The 21,703-nt window shown below is 40.6% G+C and overlaps 1 protein-coding gene across 4 annotated transcripts in view; it reads right to left on the bottom strand.

The window, feature by feature from the left end:
* Positions 1-21,703, bottom strand: part of PLXNB2 (plexin B2) — a 267,945-nt gene that overhangs the window by 177,034 nt on the left and 69,208 nt on the right. For all 4 annotated transcript variants that reach the window (XM_040594019.1, XM_040594021.1, XM_040594018.1 and 1 more), the window contains exon 3: positions 8,443-8,629. The gene's annotated coding sequence lies outside the window, so the exon portion shown is untranslated. The remainder of the gene's footprint in view (positions 1-8,442; positions 8,630-21,703) is intronic.

Below are 21,703 nucleotides of genomic sequence, written 5' to 3'. Positions count from 1 at the left end.
ACAATTAAAATGAGTACAGATTTTTTAGCTTTACCTGAGCTTAGCTGCAACCTTTCAAATTGCAACCACCCTGAAGTCTTATTAGAGATACTCCTGTAAGACACTATTCTCCTTATGACCAAACATCTCTTTCTCTCACTCCCTCTCATCTAAATACAGGATAAAAGGCTTAGAGGAGGAACCTGTTAGCTGAGAAAACCCTTTCCTACATAGTGTAATGCTACTGTCCAGAGCAGAGCAACTGGAGTTTAACATGTGTTTTTGTTCAAGATTACCAAAACTCCAATGAATGTTGCTTTCCTTTTTCAGCACTAAAAATATTCTAACAAACATCCTCATGCCAGCAGTTACATACTTTCAAAAGAGCAAGCTCCCATTGGGCTTTGTTTGTTATCAGCAAAAAGTTATTTTGCAATCATTTGCCTTCCAGCTCCCCTCCCCCAAAGAGTAACCACCACCACTGCTGACTTCTTCAGTTTTTGGAAATAATTTACTTTGTCCAAACAAACATAGAAATCAGTTTTCATTCAAATATGTGATGAACTCTAAAGCTGGACTTACAAAGCATTTTCTTTTTCAGGTTAAAGATATTCTTGTGTATTTAAATTGGATGGTAGTGGTGGTTTGGCTTGGTTTTCAAAGGATGCTTCTAATCCTACCACTAAATAAAAAAATAAAAAATAATCAAGAACTGGACTGCAGCTAAGTGTGAGAACATGTAAAACAGAACTGAGACCATGCAGGGCACTGTTGATTTTGGATCCTAAAAGGAATTTTATTAAAAGTTCAATGATCTTCAGAGGCTACTCCCTCAACCTCATGATTTTCTGTGTTATCTCAGGACACCTCACGTACAGCAAAATGAAAAAAAGAAATAACTAAGTCTCAAGTCAACTTCTGCAATAATCCCCATATAAGTGTTCCTATTTCTTCTTTTAAACTGACAAAATCCAGTGAACTGGGGAAGGGAGAGTGAGCACAGGGAAGGAACAGCTTCACCTCAGAGAAGTACTCCAAGCTCATGTACACTTCACTGTAGTCCTTTCTTGGGACAGAAAACCCATTCACCAGTAAATTTATTAAATATGGGTGTTGATGAAAGACTGTGAGAACACTGGAAAAAAAATGAAGTAGGCTGTGAGTGCTGCCAGCAGTCCCTGTTTGCACTGTTTTCTCCTCCTGAAGGAGTAGCCACTGAAGAGCAAAGTCACATACCGTAGGCTGTCCTTTATCAATATACATGAACATCTGTGTTGCATCTATCTGGGGCCAAAACAAACCTGTGACCAGCGGAGGAAGGCTCTTCACTACAGCACCATTTTCCACAGCCCTTCTTCTTTATGAAACCATATTTATTGGTATGAACCAAGGTACTGCCAGCTGGCAAGACACAAACATTAACAACCCATATGGTAATCTCCTACGCATAAAAGGGGAACTTGAAGCCAAGATTTTACAGTATGATTAATGATTTCTGGGTGCACAGTTCAAGTTACTCTGAAGAAATGCTGAGTTTGGCTTCTGGAAGAAAAAAATAATTAATAAAAAAAAAATTATCAGGCTCCTTTAACAACTCTTAAGCTAAACCAGCTTTGGGTTGAGGTACCCAAATCACTGGTGGTTTTGGGATGGTTGCCACGAGGCCTTTGAGAAAGCTACCTTGGGAAATGAATGAAGCTGCAATACATCACATTTAAAACCTGGCGTTCTCACTTCACATTGCTCTTTGGTCTTTGCCCAGCCAGCCTTTGGGAGTGGGTTAAAGGTGCCTGCAGAGATAGAAAAATACAAAGGTCTTTCCAAGGGCCCAGGCAGGCAAGTGAGTTTCCATGAGGTAGGCAAGGGTATGAGCCCACAGGTGTACTACAACAGCCCCAGTGCATGCTCTTACCCTATGGTACACATGAGGTATCCTAGCGGGAGCACACACATGGTGGGTGCCATCGCCATCCCTGCCGTAGCTCACCCCACAGCCCGCAGCCTGTGCTTGCACCCTCAGCACCCATGCAGCCATTGTCATGTGCTCTGGCATGTCCTTCTTCGGGGCTGAGAGGCTGACTGCCTGCCCTGCTGGTGCTCCACGCCCCATGGCAGGGCTGCCACAGTCACCTCACCCGAGAGGAGAGCGCGCCCCCTTGAAGGAGTGGGGTGGGCTTGGACTGTCTGTGCTGTGTGACATAAGACAGACATGGGCAGCTTAGGGCAGCTTATTTGTCATCAGTGACTGTGAGGATTGGGGTCCAAACCCACCCAACAGTGTTTGGTTTTGGCTAGGCCACTGCGTGGTTCTCATGCACCACTGATCATTTAAACATCAATCATTGTTCACTCTGTGCCACGACAGCTACAGCTTGGTCTTCACACAGGTCTTCTCTCTCTCTGCTCTCCACCTTTGCTCCCCAAACCCAAGACTGTGCTTTGGCCTCCTGCTTACCTTCAAAGCAGCTGCTCCTCTCTGAGCCATCAACCAGTGCGGATGGCCACCAGATGCATTATCTAAGCCAGCAGCCACCCTGGCTGGACTCATCGAATATGACAGCTGCCCTTCAGCAACAGTTCAGTGGTAGCCAAGTGCCCATTTGGCCACTGGGTTGACCTCCACTACCTTTGCTTCCCTGATGGACTGGGGCCCCTGAGAGAGCTGATAAGCCCACCTTAGCTGTGCCTCTGGAATGGACAGGGATAAAGACCAGGTCCTTTTTCATACAACCCAACAGATAAATTGGCATAAAGGACAGGGAAAATCTAAACAGTGTTAAGAGTCTCTGTGCAAAGGCTGCTGAATCCCACTGAAAGATGATTTAAGGGAGCACATGACAGCTAGGAATAGTTGTCTCAGCCCACTGAACTTCAAGTCTCCCCCTCTTCTGACATCTAATACGCCACCCCCCAAATTGAGCTCTGTGTGTAGGGGCCATATGTGATAGCTATGCTGGTTAACCACTCCAGGGATATACCTGCACCAAAAAGATGCTGACAAGAAGCATGCAGGCCACCTGCTCTATCCTGGCACTGACTGAGTATCAGAAGGCAACAGAATAACATCTTTTTTTTGTCTTAATATTTAACTGGTTTTAGACCTTTGACGTGTTTACAGCTCAGCCTAAAACGCCTGATAGGCATCAGTTTGTGTACTAGGCACACTGGAGCCATTCAGCAGAACCTAGTTTTACAAGTGAGATGAAGCTCAGCCTTCTTTCCACACTCACACAAGATATACATCCAGACTAAAAAAAAAAAAAAAAAAAAAGAAGCAATGCTTCACATCATTTTGCTAACCAAAGATGCAAATCAAATGGCACTGGCAGGCTGTTCTCCTGCACTGGCAGGCTGTTCTTCCTCGGTTCTGTAAAGAGTTTCCATGCAGAAAACCTCTCATGTGCCTGCTGAATTCTTTCTTCCACAGCATTCTGTTAAAAGTCTCAATTTGGAAACAAAAGAAAAAAATGTAGTACTATTGTACTAGCTGTTTCCATGTTCTGGTCAAGCCCATCATAGCCACAATACCTGTAGTGCAACTATCCACCAAAGAGAAACGTAAACTCCATGGAATTACTGCTACAGCGTTGAAGTGTGTAAGCTGCCAATGCATTCAGAAAGTTAATAGATTTGTTTATGGACTAGACAAGGCTTAATTAAACCAGGCAGCTCTGAAGAATAGTAAATCCTCTCTCCTCCTATCTTTCCCTCCCCCTCCTTTTTTTCCCCCTAAAGTATCTTTCTCCTAGTGGCTTTCCTCTTCCTAATAATCCCATCACAAATGACAGATATGTTATCAGTCATCACTGGGATTTGACACGTTCTTAATACCTGTCATGACAGCTCTGAAGTCTGCATGCTACCCCATTGTATTCCAAAGCATTTGCAGGAGGTAATGGACACATCAAATAGCAGTCAATGGCTCTGCTTTATTGGACTGCTGAAGGCTTGCAATATAGAAGTAGATGCTTAAAAAAACCCTAATCCATAATTATTTGAAGGTACGCACAGAATAACTAAATATAAAACAGCACAAATGACTTTTGCACTCCTATGCCTATGATCATCTTGGCCACATTTGTAGAATTTATTATTATATATTTATTGCTAAGAATGCTTTAATATTTAAGAAAAGGTACCAGTACTGGTAATAGTGAAGATCACCTTAATAATCCAAGGTCTTCATTGAAAGGTTCAAAGTATTATACCCAGGCTGGTAACACGGTATTGCTATGCCCATGCAGGGTCTCTGCTGGTTCCTTAGGTCTCTGCTTTACCTTAATAAAGAACCTGATGCAGAAGTGAGGTACAATTCAAGGCTAGAACCAGAGCTGAAATCAGAGGTGAACACCTGAATTGATATGAAGACAATGGGATTGTGAAGTGTGTCATTCACAGTTAACTGTCAATACTTTAAAAGCAAAGATCAAATATGAGTGCAGTAGAACATGAGTTTGAAAAAAGAGTGTCTCCTTGACGGGGACACAAGGAAAAGACAGCAATAAGAACAAGGAACAGCAAGGTTTTGTATGAGTCCATTCCTAACTCCTGCTGATTTCTGTCGACTTCTTAATGCCGCTAGTTTTGTTTTCCTTTGTTTGGGCCCTGAAAAGAGCTGGGACAGATACAGCACTCCACAGAACAAATTCAGTACAGAACTCTCTAAACAGATGTATATTCTTTTAGTCAAAAACTTCAGATTACTCTGGTCACCTGTGCGCATTAGTTTTCAGGCACAAAAATAAAATGATTTCTTACTGTAACATTTCTTTGGAGCGTTAAACTTGCAGAAGACTTTCAGCTTCGCTGAGCTATTGCAAAGCATCGTATAGCCAGTTTCTGTCAATGGCATATAAGCTGCATGACACATTAGTAAATGCAATAGCTTGTTGTTCTCAATGCATTGACAGTTTTGCACAAAAGCAGAAAAAACACCCCCAACAAAAACAAAAAACCCACACAGATTAGAGACAATGCAGCCCTGTGCATGCAAGTAACTTAAGGCCCTTTCAGCAAGGCAATAAAGCTAAGGCAGAATTGTGAGCTGGAGTCAAAAGGAAGTGTCCCATTGACATAATGAGCTTCAGAGAAGGTCTGGAGTGAAGATGACAGGCAAAACACATTCAGCCACCTAAGTGACTGCATGTCCTTTGGTTAAAATTTTTAACCAGTACTAAGGGTCTCAAGGGATTGTTTTAATCCACATGAAATTGATGAGAAAACTGGGCTCTTTTACAGTGCAGTTTTATTTAGGAGAAACGCAAGAGTAAGTCTTGCACTTGTAAAGCACTCAGGAACAAATTGATGGCATTTTTAGAGGGGGGGATGTTGCTCTCAGAATGCAGCTTGACAATGCAGCAAGCTCTCTTCCAGGGATCTAAACCACTGCAATAACAGCACTGGTCAAGTATAAACTCACCCTGCTCGCTGAAGCACTTTCAGAAAAGCTAAAAGGCTACGTTTGTATCAGTAAGCTTCACACCACATCAGCTACTGCCTGTTCTTGAGCAGCCAACATAAAAACATACCACAAACGAACTTGGTATCGTATTTTCTGATCATGATCTTACGCCAGGGCCTGTTCTGGATTAAATCTGTACTGCTGGCTGAACCTGGGTTGCACAGAGGCAAGATCATGGCAGCACAGCCTCACTGAGAAGTCTTCCCAGCAAGTATTCCCTCCTGGCTGCACTCCAAGGAGCATTACTGCTTCTCCTGCTGTCTACATTCCCAGTTATTCCTTTCATATACCCTCTCAGCTGTAAGTAAATCAACATGCCAATCCCTTGGGACACATGGCTTAGTTTATACTTAAGACTTGCCATTCTGGTTTGTGCTTTGGACATTGATTTCCATTGTCTCAGCTATCACTCAACAAAAGGGCATTTAATTGCTGTCTCATTTAGTCTGGGGGAGAGGGGGAGAACAACTTTTACCAGCCCTCTGATTGATGGCAGCCATTACACCTTCTAGCACAATACGGACTTATTAGAAGGGCGATTTACATGTGCAGAGTTCATTGCCACACAAGTGAATCAGACTTGCAGCTACGCTTACTTGAACAACTTTAGAAACAAAATCTTCACGTGAAATTAATTCGCAGAAATGCCACACTAGCCACCCATTTAAAAGGAAAACTTGGAAGATTAATGAAGTTTGAGTAAAGCTCCTAGAAAGAAAAGAAAGTTTAGTGGAGATCTTAGTTTTTGTTTCTCTTTTTGAACACTACCATGTAGGTGTTTTAATGGTTGTAAAAAAAAAAAAACCAACACACACATACAAAAAAACCCCTCAAACAACCAAAAAACCAACCCTGATTTATACTTATTTACACATATCTAACACCAGGAAACACTTCATATCTACTATGCATCGAAGTTCATAAATACATACTACAAAAGGTAATGCTGAAAATTCCATAAACTATTTTCCTCTCTTGTATGAGCATTTCTACTTTCTTTGTGATAGAGGAACAAACAAAATTAATACCCACATTTAATATCCTCCAAGTTCTGCGCATCAATGAGCCACATACTCCAGTGTTCAAGCCAAACTGCTGACAGTGGATTTTTAGTACTTGGCTCATTTTATTAAAAAGCACAAGCACGCTAATCTTCCTTTCAAAGGAACAGAGCTCAAGAAACAACTACATCAGTGAAGGCTTCTTGATATATTACCTTTAATCAGTCCGGTTACGTGAAACTTGCATTAATTTCAGTAAAAGTTTGATGTAGCTTGATTCAACTTATCAAAACATTTAATCATTGCAAAATCTAAGAACAGGCACCTCTTAACATCAGACTTTCCAGACAGACACAGAAACAAGCTGAGGTACTGGGTATTATCAGACACACCTTTGTGCATTTTTTGGAAGATTCACCATGGGAGAGGCAGATCAAGAAAAGCCAACTTTCAGTGAGGCAACAATGTACAGTCAAACACGCAAGCACTCACGCTGCCTCAGGTGTGAAGTGCTAATCCTGGACGGGCAGAGGCTTTCTGAAACCATGTTAGCTATATCCACAAAAAAAGTGGTTCTAGCTATTTTCAGAACATATCCTGTGTTACTCACATAACTGGTTTAAAATTCCACAGCAGAATTACTCTGCTATTACTTGCTTTCAATGAGTCCACCTTTACTTTCACATCCCCCATAGGACCCACCTTTGCTCCTCAGTGATACTCATTTTCCCTGATGAGTATATCTCAATAAGCTTAAATAGTGGCTATTTTCATGCTTTTTCCTAATTTCAAAAAATCTTGATTTTAGATACGTAAATGAATGTGTGAAGGCAGAATGTGCTGTTTTGTTTTAGAACAGCTGTCTTCACTTTTATTCATTCTGCAGCTCACATGCACATAAAAATGTATTTTGACCCCTCCTTTTCCCATTAGTTTTTAAGGGGAATTAAAATGTAACACACAGAGGCATCCAAAAAAACCTCCCCAAAACCAACACCTAAACAAAAACGCTCCCAAACTGGCATGCAGCCAGATACTAGCTAAACGCTAGAATACACCTGTTTCCTTAACTTGCCTCTGTATATTTTATTTTCCTTTCCCACTGTTTAATTTCTCTTTGGTGTTGGACTGGAGACATATTTCTCTTGCTGGAAAGGCTAAGTGCTATCTTCCAAAAAGGACAGTCTATGGACAATTATTACCGATAGCTGAGATAAAGACAGCACAGGCAATCCCAGCGAAACGCCTTGCCTTCCCCTCCAGGCTCACGCCAGGCTGGAACCTGGCAGCTCCCAACAGCAGCACTTCCAGGAGCGTCGCCAGCACCAAGCAAGCTGCCAAAACAGTCTTAAACCACTTTGCAGCTAAAGAACAGACTCAGAGCCATGTCTGTGCCACCCTGTCAATCTTTGCTTCAGGACTCTTTGGCCACTTGAGGATAACGAAAATTCTTAGTTTGAAGGAGGTTTTACAAGCTGGTTTTGGAGAAGCCTGTCAAGTCAACATGTGCTAATCAATGTGAACAGGTCCTGATAAAGAAGTTGATCGAATCTCTCCGATCATCCTCAGAGACGCAGTCAAACACGTGCACCTTCAAGATTCAGGTCAATCACACATCTGCTCAGCATTCCCCTGGGAGACTCAGAATGTAAGTGCAAAATTAGGGCAAGCACTAGCACAGCAGTAGGCTGGAGCATCTTGCTGGCAGAGACACAAACCTGCTCTTCTACCCAGCACACCATCTATAAATAGGTTTATGAATACAAAACCTCTGCCAAGCTGTTCAGGGTTTTTTTTTTTATTTATTTGCTAATTTTTAATGCCTCTTGAAAGATTGGCTCCTAGAAGTTTTGTCTCCATTAGTAGTAATAAACATTTATTATATGCTCCAGCAACATCTGAAAGTCTTGATGAATAGCAACAAATTTGTCTAGAAAAATAGAATATAATTTCCCATTTAAAAAACTCCAATGCATTATATAAAGGTAAAAGCGAGCTTACCTGAAAACAAAAATTTCACATGAGAAGTCTGCGTGCACACTGCGGCTTGGGAGAGAGAAACCAACTTCTGCTGGGACTTCAGGAGGAGATGAGGCAGTGTCAGTGTTTAGTCTTGTTCAGCTGTGCTCCAGCGGGTACCAGGCAAGCCCCAGAATGGAGCCCTGGGCTGTTCCCTTGCTCTTCTCACCTGGAACAACAGGACAGGCTCTCAGCATCCTCAGCACAGGACTGATGCAACATTTCACATTCGAGACCCAGCGATGGATGTTTACACTGCCTGACTGCTGGAGATTCAGCACAGCCTTATAAAAGGGGAAACTAATTACAGCTGTCATTACCAATAAGCATGGCTCTCTGTTTTTCTTTACTACAGGTGCCCTCTCAACTTAAAAGGTCTTGCGGACACGCAAAACACTAGAAAGCTATTTACAAAGCATCCTAACTCTGCCTTGGAGGGACCACTTTTCTAGAAGATAATAGTAGACTCATAACAAACTTACTCAAGCTCCATCTGTGGCAAGAGCACTTTATAGTAAGAATTGACTTTGAGCTGCCAGTGGTTGGGTGACCAAATCAACCAGTGCTAATTTCAAATAGAGGCATTAACCAAGGTCTAAAATTACCTTGTACTTTCACCTAGTACCATTCTCTTGCATCTCCTTTTTTCCCCTTTTCCTCCCAACCCTTACATAGTTCACCATCCATTTTCAAGGATGGATGCCTAAATGAAGCCATTTATTAAGGCTCAATTTTCAAAAGCAATGTCACCTTGCAGTTTCCCTTCAGAACTTTACTTCTAGGGGCATATTCTTAAAAAGCCTACATCTATACTTATTTCAACTTTCTGGGGGATAATTGCGTATGGCAAGTATGGTTTAGCCTGATAAAATTTTTATTTCCATCTAAAAATAAAAGGAAATGCATAGTAAAGAACTTCTTTCCTCAGCCTCCCTCTTCCCCCCCCCTCCCCCTTCTGAAAGGTGAAGACAAAGGAGACGTATTACAATTCAATTTTTTCCCTTTCAAAAATCCCAGGAAACTCACCATCATACATTTAAGTTTTGAACTATGTGGACTACTAAATACTTCATATGTTCCCAGCAACCTGATCTCACTGGCCCTGATCTGAGCAAGGTGTTGGGCTATATGACCTCCAGTGGTCCCTTCCAATGTAAGTTATCCTATGATTTATTCCAAAGGGAACAAAGACTTGTTTGTACCTCTCAGTAATACAACCCAACCTTTTTTCATGTTTACCACCATTTTTACTGTATGCATATTTTCCAACATGAAGTCTTTCAGTAGTTCAAATCCATAAGCATTTTACATATGAAAACTCTTTAACAGGTACTTTTAACCTTAAATTAGCAGAAGTATCTTTTCACATGTCACAGATTGAAAGGATTTAACACAATTAGTTAAAATACCCTGGAAAGAAAACTAAGTTAAGTCCTCTGTTAGGTAATGCTAAGGAAGGGCTTGGCAGAAAAAAAGACCCTAAGCTGTTGGTATTTACTGTAGAGGAACCACCAGCTTTACAGTAATACATTTTCTACCTGTGATTCTGAAGTCAGGACACTATTTTTAAAATCAGCCTGAGCTTTTGTGTCACATGCAGCTGCTGTCAGACCCATCTGCAGCAAAAGCAGTGGGACCCCTTGCATGCACACCTCTCCCTGCCACCACAGCCCTCCCAGTAATGCCTCCTTTCTCCACTAAGGGAAAAGGTCACACACAAGCCTCCATCTCTCTTGAAGCATCCCGCAGCCAGCTCCCAGCCCTGAGCTCTGGCTGCCTCCATCATGTCCACGAGCCGAAACTTTTAGCTGGCTGGCTGGCAGGTTTACTGAGCAGTAAAACCTGACTTTTCAAAGAGTCTCTCTCAGAAGACAGACTTTCTTAGGATTTTTTCCCTCCAAAATCATTAAGCATATCTGTGTTTCTTGATTAATACTAAACCCAAGAAAAACTTCTGTAATGCAGAAAGATCTCTTTCTGTTTCTCTGTGTACTTCCTCTCATTAGAGAGAAATAGAGACATTATTTAATACATGAGATATCCAGGAATAAAGTGCGAGAATTCCAGTCCTAAAGCATCATAAAGACAGGATACTGAAAAAAAAAGTAAACATAGTTTTTAATCATTAAGGCGAAGGAATGCCATGTAAGGTTGGAAAGTTCTCCTCAAGTCCAAAATTTCTCTTGGTCTTCAAAGTCTAACACTCCCATCATCTCTGTCCTCCTCTGCCTTCTCTCTTCTCCAAGAACTGCAGATACCCTCTCTCCAAATCCCAACCAGCACATCGGCCATCACTCTATCACTGCTACTGCTGCAAGGGAACACAGAGGCAAGAAAGTGGTAATCCCCTCAGAAAACCACTCACATAGGTCTACGAAGCAAGGGGATACACACGTTCTTTCTTCCTTTGTTTTTCAAGAATCACAGGTACTGCTTTATTCTAATAAAACTATTTCAAATAAAGAGACAGCATCAGTTTTAAAGCTGAGCCTTAGCCTCAAACAGTCTAAAGAGACTGTTAGACACAGAGGACTTTTTTTTTCCAATACCCCCATAGTTTACCTCAAAGCGTATTGTATTAAGTGGGAATAGTTGAGATGCAAAGTCAAATTTAAACATCCTGGGAATAGCTGTACTGATGCGCAGCTGGCAAGCAGGTCTGCTGCAAGGATGCGGTTCTGCACATGAAGCCCCACGAGAGTGGGATTCCTAATAATGTGTAGTAACCAAGGCATGGAATTGAAATTCGTTCACGAGTTAGCTTCCAGCAGCAGAGAGAGGAAGTTTTGTTCACTCCTCTAGAAGGAGGACAACCAACACGGTTCAAATCAAAGCCTGGATCCACAATCCTCTGTGCTTAATTAGAGGGTCATGAAGAGCACAAAATGGCATTGGACACAAAAACCCGATCATTTTTCAAGTAAATTTAGTGAAGTGAGCACTGTTACATTTACAAGCTACTCTCCTCCATCCACCCTTTTTTCCTTGTTAATGATACAGAGTTGGCTGCAGATGCAACAAAACCTGTCAGCCAAATGCAGCGTGTCTTAAAGCAAATCTTGCCCATTATTCCAGCTGGCTAGATGAAGGTCGCTGACACTGCTAACACCTCTGACATTGTATAATCAATTGCCAGCATTTACAGAGGAGAAAATACTACTAGCTCTTTTCAATTAATTTTAAGCTAGCTCTCTCTGATAGCCAAAATGTGAAACATGAGGCAACCTAGCAAGCCAAATATTAGCAAGATTAGTTTCTGGCAGCCAATGCCATATTCTGTTTGTATATAAACAATTGTAGTTTATCCGCCTCTTTAAACTAACTGCAATATGAATCATCATAAGGACAGCAGCAGACAAAACAGCCGAATATTTGTAGCTGAAGAAAAAACTCATTTAATTCTCAAAGCAACTACGCATATCAGACTATCAGCAGGTTGCTAACACCAAAGAGCTATTTGAGAAATCTAGTATTTTGTGGAAGAGACTCTTAGAAGAGAGGCTGGCCTTTACCTGTCCCTTCAGTGCTGGTAAAGGATGACAAAGCTTTTCCCGTACGCTGCACATTCATCCTGTGCCTGCTTTCATTTTCAGGACAGAAACAGTGAGTGCTGCCTTTTAAACTATCCTTGCATTGATTTTTAGCAAGCTGTTATATTCCACTGCTATGAGTGAGGATGGAGAGCTAAGGAAGAGATTTTCAAACAATACTTTGTAAACAGTCCACAAGTCCTGTCTGATTTATAAACTGCCAATGCACTGGATGAGTTCATGAGCTAGGAAGCCCTGGCTTTGACAGCACTGAGCGCTTACCTTATGGTTCAAAGCAATAATTTTGAATTAATACGGCGCCTCAGAGAACATGGGGATCTCCAACTGAAGGCCTCCTAAAGACCTGTATTTCTGTCAAAATTCTTGTTCTTGACAGTTCTTCTCATCCTCCAGCTCCTAATTCAAACAATCACTCAGTTCTTGCTTTTCATAGGAGCTGGTTGCTGTACAGTGTAATGTTTGTGTCAAAGAGAAATTTCAAAGGCATTCCAATTTCCACAAATAATTGTCATTAGGAGAACAAAAGAAAAAAAGGATGTATTTTTGTAAGAAAAGAACCATTTCCTGATGTTTAGCATAGGCTGGATAACGGTCACGGGCAGCATCTTGGCTCAGCAGGCAAAACTAGTAGGTGGTAAATGAGAGTGCTGTGGAGGGGACAAATCTTCTTCCAGGGGGGAGAGGGGGCAGTGCCTGCTACAGGAGGCACCCTGACGGCAGGAGATTTATGCATCCACTCTTGTGTCAGTCTAGGAGGAGGGAATCATGCAGGGCCAGCTGCAGGGGTGTGCGCTGCTGTCGGGAAAAATTAGAAGTCTAGCAACGAACTATAAAGAAGGGAGAAATGACAGGGTGAATGAAAACCCCATGATAAACCCATTTAGGCTCTCTTCTCCCCAGGATGAAAGATGCAGTTTAATCTCTTTGGCATCTATCCTGACAGAGTACTGAAACAAATATGCCTAGATATGCACAGGCGCATGCCCCTAGAATGTGCAATGACAACGTCCACCAAAAGGTTCCCTAACTGCAAAGGATACTGAGCAAGAGTCCTTTTTCTGCACATTTAGCTAAGTTCTGGGGAAAGATCAGAGCACACCAAGATGCTTTTGATCAGAAGAAATCTCACCTTCTACCAAATGCCGTCTTTGTGTAAATACCTTTGAAAGAAAGTTTTTCCCATTTGAATACCTCGGGGGAGTGGTGGGTGAAAGGGAGAGGAGTGAAGAGATGACCAGACTGTAAGACAGTGAAAGGCAACCGAACTAAGGCTCTAGTATTTCACTTATTTGACCAAAGAAGAACTTTCCAATTTCATGTGGCATTCCTTTGCCCAAGAGAATTTCTGGCTGTGTCAGGCAGGTCTGCATAACTTCTTGTCCTGTTTAAGGTAGAGGTATTTTTTTTCTCCTTCATTAATACACTCACAGAAATGAAATATTCCAAATATTTTTTCATTGTGTTTGGTAATAAAAACAGAGTCAGGCTTTTGGGTCATACTGGTATTGGCTAGCAAGGGAATAGGGAAAGAGAGGGCAAGGAGTGCAGTGGTCTTTAATACACTCCCCAAAGCCCCTAGTTACAATTCTAGTCCTAAGCCTATGAGGGGAAATGTTTGGTAATTTTTCCTTTTGCTGGACCTGACAACTGTTAAAGTCTGGTGGAAACCCCTCCTGGAATGCTAACGCCTTGCAGAAAGCCAGATGGTACAAAATGGGAGCTGTTTGGAGGACACCTTCCTGGTGGAGAAGGGAGGGAGGAATGTACTCTGATACCTTATTACAAGTTACACACAAGGACCCATGGCAGTAGCCACATTTTTTACTCAGACAGAAGAAATACATTTTGCCCAGAATGCCAACATGGTAAATTATGCCACTGTATGTCCTTCAGTATAAGCTCTTCCAGATACAGTTTTATGAGAAAGTTTTGTTCATTTATGAGTGTGAGAATTAGCTAAAAAAAAAAAAAAACAACAACAAACCACCACAAGACAATTCAATTGTAAAATTCTTCCTTTCCACTATACATACACATTCAGAAACATAGGTATTTATTTACTTTTCTTTAAAAATACTTAGGTATAATTTTATTATTTTTTGGCAGCCCTTTTATAAGTTTTCCTAGTGTCATCATCTATCAAGTGTAAAAAAGATGCTATCAGGTATCAGATTAAGACACCACTGACCATATTCATAAATACTTGATGTTATACAAGTGCTTACACCTGTACAGCGTGGCTTTAACAGCTTTAAAAAACCACAAACACTCAAAAATATAAAAAAACCACCCCAAACTGATAGTCTGGGAGCTTGAGACAGTGATTCACTAACACTGTGAAGGTGTAAATATGGTACTGAAGAATGTGGCCCTGTGATGAACTAAATTGGAAGTTACCTACATGCATGGTAGCTCAAAGAATGTAACTCTGAAGGCCACTGTTTGATCAAAGTTATGTGAAAAACCACAGAAATAAACCACAAGTTTTTACAGTGAGAAACAGAAATAAAACTGGAAAATTCCAAAACTACAAAACCATATAATTGTCAAAGTGCGAACAATACTTCTTACAGCTACACAACTATGTTTCACTTTTTTTTTTTCCTTAAAGAAAAAAGGACAGGTAAATGTGTAATATTAATATCAATTCAGGAAATACTTTCATAGTAAGATATCAAATATATTATGAACGGACCGAAAAGGAACACAGTTATTTATCTGACTTGAAAACAGCACAGTGTCAAGTTAATTTAAAATTCAATTTCAGTTTAAAGCATTGCAAGGAAGAAAGAACCCTGTGTATCGTAAGTTGTAAATTGAAATCCTGGCTAGGTTTTTGTCTGCCAGCTAGTTGTGTATCAGCTATAAAGCCAGATTGCAAGCGCTTCTTTTAGGAGATTGGGCTGCAAGTCTCTCATAAAGTACATTTGGAGAAGTTTGTCATTTAGTATGCCCAAAGGTATTTTATTTAAACTTTTCTCACAGTCCATTATTTAACAGAAAGCACAGGGGGTCTTACTCTGTGGAAGTCCCCAAGAAGGTCTATGCAGCCTTCAAATAAACACATCTTTTACAAAATCAAATAAGCAAAAGTAGTTTGTCTGCAAAAACAGCTTTTAGGGTGACATGAATTTAAAAAAAAAAAAAAAAAAAGGAAACAGGTTTCCCCCCCCCCCCTTTCTAGAAAACACACCCACACAAAAATGCTTCATTAAAATTCCAATAAAACCTTGAATATGATGGTTTGAAGGAAAAAGCAGAATACTTTTCCCCATTTTCTGGGCTGAGGGATAAATAAATCTGATGGAAATGACATTTAATATGCCTCACAACTACAAACTGAATGAAAGCCTCCTCAGATTTGGAACATACTATAAAAAAAAGTGACCCAAGGACAACAGCTGGACTTCCAATCTGCCCCTTTCCAGCTCCAGGAGGTTCCTGCAAGGTGCAGCAGCCAGTCTGATCAGAAAGGCAAATTCTGCTCCTCAGCCATCAGCCACTAATGACCCAGCTGGCCCACGGACAGAAACAGGACTGAAAGGGCACTGAAAACCTGCACAGATTAAGAAAATAAATGTATATCCCTGACCTCTGCTCCTCCAAAAGGAAAGCAAACTGCCATTTAACAGCTGGGGCTATTTTTATTTAGTCACACGGGCCCTTAAACCTCCTTGTACAAACACTTTGCAAAACCCCAAAACCTCACTGAAGGAGAAGATAAACACCTTGGAAAGCTTTGTTTCTGGCAAAGTAGAACTTAAGGTGTGAGCAAATTTGTACTCAAGAATGGGTAATATTCAAGGACATGAAATTTATCCCCACTGACACATCCACAGCTGGGAACCAGAATGAACAGCTTCCTTGTGCTGATCCCAATCACTTCTGTTTTGAAATGGAGGGATGTGGAAAACATTATTAGAGGTGACAGAAAAGTGTTTTCTTGTTTCAGAAATGCCTTTTATCCCATCTTTGAAAACTACATAATTATGTGTAAGTTTATAATAAATACCCATTATATATAATTACATTTACATTTTTCATAAAGCAATAATTTCTAAAAATGCTGGAGGATTAAAAGAAGCTAAGGAGGGAGGAATTTGATACAGCACGAGATGGAAAAGAGCCTGTTTCCCCCTCACTTATGCTTTTTTTACATACATCTGGGCTTCCTCCTGCTCCCACAGCAGAGCACGAGACTGTAGTTATGGCCCGTCTCCACTTCCCACTGAAACCCTCCCCATTTAAATGATGGCCTTTTTGCCTTACCGTGCATTTTTGGACCTCCAGCTCTGAGGTGGATTTTTAAAAACTTTTGCTGGCACGTAATACGGATACTACCACCACTGCACCAATATTTATACACGTGGTGTTACAACAATATACCATCTGCTTTGATGTACTGCTCTTTCCTTGCCTCCCACTCCATCGGAAATCACAATGGATGTTCAGCAGTGATAAAGAACCCTACTGACATCATCAGTATGCAGTGGCATCGTCAAAAGGTTTCAGTCTGAATTACTCAGTGTCCTTTGCAGAATGGCCAAAACAAGCCTCAGTGTTGCTTAAATTTCTGTGGAAACTAGGAAATATTGTTTAATTAATTTTTTTCCCACTGAAATAACCGAAATTTAAAAACAGGCCGCATCTGTTACCAGGAAAACCAGGCCGCAGCATGCGGATGTTGCATACAAGAGGATACAATACTTGCTTTCTTTCCAAGATATCCCTTATGCAGCATGTGACTCTCTATACTAATGCTACTCTTTATTAAAACTTTTTTGGTTGCCAGATGTTGTGCAACACAAATAAGGAGGACTCGAAGCTGGAAATGCCAGCTGCTCCTAGGTATAATCTGCCATGGGACTAAAGCAGCCTGAGACTGGAACGCTCCTCATGTGATGGAGGGAGCCTTCTGTGCGGAACTTGAGGCTTCTGTTTCTTGCCAGTTTGATGGAGGTTGGGAATTCAAGGTTTACTGAACACTGTAGCACTGTTTGATGGGCCCAACCAGCTTGCAAAAGTGAGAAGAGATGATCAGACGCAGACACAAAACGTGATGTTTTCAGACTAAGGCTTGCCATAATAAAAGGTTTGGGTAACATGATGAAATGCTGCATCAAACACCGGCCCACAGCGCACATAAAAGAAAACAGCGGTGCAGCAGACGAGCACAAGCAGGCTAAGAGTTTGCATTTCATTTTCGATCCCTTCATCTTTAAAAACTAAACAGATCGTTTTAAAATATTTTCAAATGTTTCAAATGTTCCCCTTACATTCGGTTTGCACACAAATGATAAAGGAACTGCAAGTGTTCCAATATTACACTAAAAGAATTTTAAAAGTTATCTCCAAATTGGAAGTACTTCAGAAAAAAAAGAAAAGATATATATCAAAACCCCCAAATATATAATCAACTTCTTTGAAGTCACTTTCCACTCCACTAAGGCATTTATACTAATTGGCAAGTTTCTCATTTCATCTTTTCAGGCATAGATCATTTCTGAATGACTGAGATTTAGGATACACTATTTTAATACTGATGGTGTACTTAATGAGATCAGATTTGAATAAGATTCTAGGCATTTATGCTCCAGAAAGTCTTTGACTTAGGGGTATATTTTTACAAAAAAAGGAAGGTGGGTATCATAGAGTTTGCTGTGTATCACCGAGTGAGCCTGTTTAGATCATTATAATCACTATTTGTAATCCTATTTTACGTATCATATGGTACAAGCAAAAACCTCAAAAATATGTCAATCCTTTATACTAACACAAAAAGCTTGCAGGTCCATTTTTTCCCCCTGTTCTCAGCATATACAGAAAACTCTCAGTAAACAGATGTGCTGTGGAGGATAATAATAAGTAACTTCTGATTAACTTAACCAGATCTAATTTGACCAGCAAAAAGCTTAGCTATTTCCTAACTTACTTATTGACCACTAACAGAGAAACAGTTCAGCATCTGTGTCAGGACTGATATTCTAATTTTACTATTAACATTCCTTTAATCTGTATCCTGCCTTCAAAATACATAATGATGAAAAATAACTTGTGATTGCATATGTAGAGGTGCCAATAACTGCACAAATGAAGCAGCAGAATTCTTATAGCCAATAAGCATATGTAGAGCTACTGCAGGTTGCAAGTAAGACTGCAATGTGTCCAGATGTTAGACTATATACAGCTAAGCATGAAGCCACATCATCTTTTAGTAGTATAGCAATTTCAGCCTTGTGGTGATTTTCCTCCAGAAATACAACCGATTAGTATTCAATTTTGAGCCGTACCAGAAATGGTCCTTCAATAGTTGCAAGCACCTTGATCATTTACAGCAGCTTTTTTTAAGCAGCTAAAATGAAAAATTTAAACAGACAAGAATGCTTTATTCCTGCACCATTCCCGAGTTTATTCCGGCTCCTGTTTCTGTGCACTTCTCTCCTTCACTTGGGCCCCATCCAGGCCACCCTCTCTGGCAAGAATCCCTGACCCACATTTGGAGGACAACTTGGTGGTGGGCTTCTGCAGTTTAGAGCAGCCAGCCTACGATCACCTGCACCACTGCTCTCTCCAGGCTAACGGCACCGAGGTCTGTATAAAGCACCGCTTGCTCAGAAGGACAACACAAAGAAAAGTGCGGCTGTAACAAGGAGTTAATATATTAGCATTGCTCACAAGGAGTCATGTGCCTCCTGCATGAAAAACCCTGGAAGGGTTTCCCTGCCTGCTCAGCTGTGAATTGAGACTGTGTCTGGGAGCTGTCATTTGCTACAGTTTGAAGTTCTCTTTCTGCAACTTCAATGAGGGTAGAAAATATTTGTGGTTCCTCTCTAGGAAAAACTGTCTTCAGAACCTACAGAAGGTATTTTATCACTTCACCTACTCAGCCTGGAGCACAAAGCCACAGACAGCTCAAAGAAAGAGATGCACATGCAATCTGCCAACACTACAGTCACTGAAGGTGCTGTATATCTCCAAAGCATCTGATGTTGTCCATACTGATTTTACCTGCTACTCTGATTGAGGGAACTCATATTCTACAGCTATAACCCAGCTGTTCCCTGCAGAGAGAACCGAAACATAAGCGTAACTGAGTTTCTGTACGTTCCCAGCAGAGTCTTCCAAGTATTTTCCATAGGTTTATCTGATTGAGAAATTAGTTAACTATCTCCATCTTAACTTTTCTTTAAGATGCCAAGGATAAAAGGAGACTTTGCTCCCACCAGAAAACCTTGTGTGTGCGCAGAGCTTGTGTCAGTGCTAGTTGCTATTAAATCCTCAGAACTACACTGCGAGTCAGCCTGAAGAGGTATCCTCCTATCGCCAGGTATTAATCAGTTCACAAACACTGTGTACCCAAAAAAGGGAAAGAAACTGTTGCTTAAGATACAGAATTAATGCCAGGATATAAAAGTATTATGCCTGCACATTATTATTCCAGTTCAAACACACCCTCACCTAATCTAATTCTGAAAAATAGTAGCTTCAGTTACAGAGTAAATACTATTGAAATGAATACTAATAAATAGCCTCCAAATAAATAAGAGCGAGATGTTTTTGTCTTTGCCAGGGAACTATTACAGGGGACTTACATGCAGACAGGATAGCATACCACAATACAGAATCCATCACTGCCACTTAACATACAACTCTCTTGTAATGCTGTGTTAGGAGACAGAAAGTCAAATAATCTCTTTTGCTCTGATGAAAGCATGAGGAAGTTGACTCGGATAAAAGCAGGGAGCAATCTGTATAAACAGCTTGGGTCCGAAGTTGAAAATTAAACAAAATCAATAACAAATACAGACTTGCTGCTGGAGAATCTGCTTTGAGCATGACATAAAAAAAGAGGATGAAATATACTACAAAGATATTTCATGCCAGAATATCCTATATGTGAAGTTCATGTAGACCTTCAGCTGTTATAATTTACATTTGTTTATTCATATATAAATCTATACAATGCCCATTGTTTGCTAGATATGATGGCGTTAAAGAAGCTTTTGTCTAATGTAGATGTAATGAAGAACAGAGTAAACTGGTAGTTATTAGAAAAACAAAGAAATAAAACAGATAGCGAAAGCCCTCAATATGTTCCCACTATTTAGGCTCCAGTCTTTGGTGACACAATACTGGCACGTACCTATTCAGGTCACGACTTTATCTGAGCTAGTGATGCATGCAGAGGGAACACAAATACGCCTGCATCTTGCTGTCACAAACCAATTTTTCAAGAACTGGCCATTCACACCTTTGGGAAGACACATTCAACAAGTCCTCTCTGCCTTTTTAAGGAAAAAAATAAAAAAATATGCAATTTATGTTAGCAAGGTAGGAGAAATAATATCTTCCCACTCCATACATGGAAGATTCAGCATTAATACCTGTACAGAAGTGAACAGAAATGTTGACAAAATAGGTTAACACTGAATCTGGATTTGGATCACTGCAACACAACCTTTCAATGCCTCAATAGTTAAAGGCGTGAAAGGAGCTGCAAAGAAAGTAAACATGGTCTTTAGCTGATAAACGTACTCAGAAAAGAAAGCAAATCCCAAAATAATCACTGCAGGCTTCTGAGAAAAGATATTAAATGTTCATGGACAATCTACACGGACAAACCGCAAAAACTCCCCCATTAACCTGCCTGAGCTCTTCTGAAGTAAAAACAATCCAAAACACGCCAAAGTACCTTTCAATTTCCAAAAATGTTTTCTGTATTAGTCAGAGAGAAAGACCAACAACAGCTCACGATACCTTATAGTGAGGGCAGGCAAATGTTTAGAAGCAAAACATCCAAGTTTGAAGTGTGTCTGTGAACACAGGTTTTACTAAATTCTTTAAAAATGCAAAATTATTGTCATCCTAACGACAAGAAACACACAGCACAAATCACCGATTTTATAACTGACTTCTTGCTAAAATTCAAGTGAAGATAGCTTTGCAGATTTTTATGCTCCTCATGGAAAGGCCAAAATTTTCCAGAAGGAAGAGGGAGGCTGACAACATATTAAGCTAGCCAAAATAAATAGTTTCAGATTCTGATTCAGCAAGCAGAATACTGTGAATGGTATTTATATCCTTCTGTAGCAAAAAACCAAAACCAGAACAAAAATCACATTCCTTGAACGGTCTTTGCTCTTCCTAAAGATTCAGAGGGGCTTATGTTGATCTGCAGTCCTGTGAGCAGAGTGACTTGGGGTCTTGTGATTCCATTTGTCATGGAGCTCAAAGCATTTGAACAAAACTCATGACACCCACCTGGCCAAGAGTTAAAGCAACCCTTAAAACGGAATGAACCTTCAGGGTTCTTGGGATGGCTACAGGCCCATAAAAAACCAATTGCATCATGCCCTAATTACTCCAGCTGACTCGATGCATGAACTGGGATCCCTCTGCAAGCATTTCAGCACATTCTGTAATATGGAAAATTAAGGTGTTGCATTATCTTTTCCAGATTTGACAGCAAATTGTTCTACATAGCTCATTTAAAATAGAGCCACTATAAAGAGAAAAGAACAAATTATAGAGGACAGGACATACGGAGAGCAACTTTCAGGTATAACATTGGACTGTCATATATGGCTCTCAAAAATGGTAGCACTATATTCCTGCTGCACTATTGCCCCCCCCCCCCGAAATTAATCTAAGTTAATTTCAGTGAAAATAAGATTTGTTATTTTCCCTCAGTA

Source organism: Falco naumanni, chromosome 5 (genome assembly GCF_017639655.2).
Source record: "Falco naumanni isolate bFalNau1 chromosome 5, bFalNau1.pat, whole genome shotgun sequence".
Classification (NCBI taxonomy): Eukaryota; Metazoa; Chordata; class Aves; order Falconiformes; family Falconidae; genus Falco; species Falco naumanni.
This window is presented reverse-complemented; position numbering and strand designations above follow the sequence as displayed.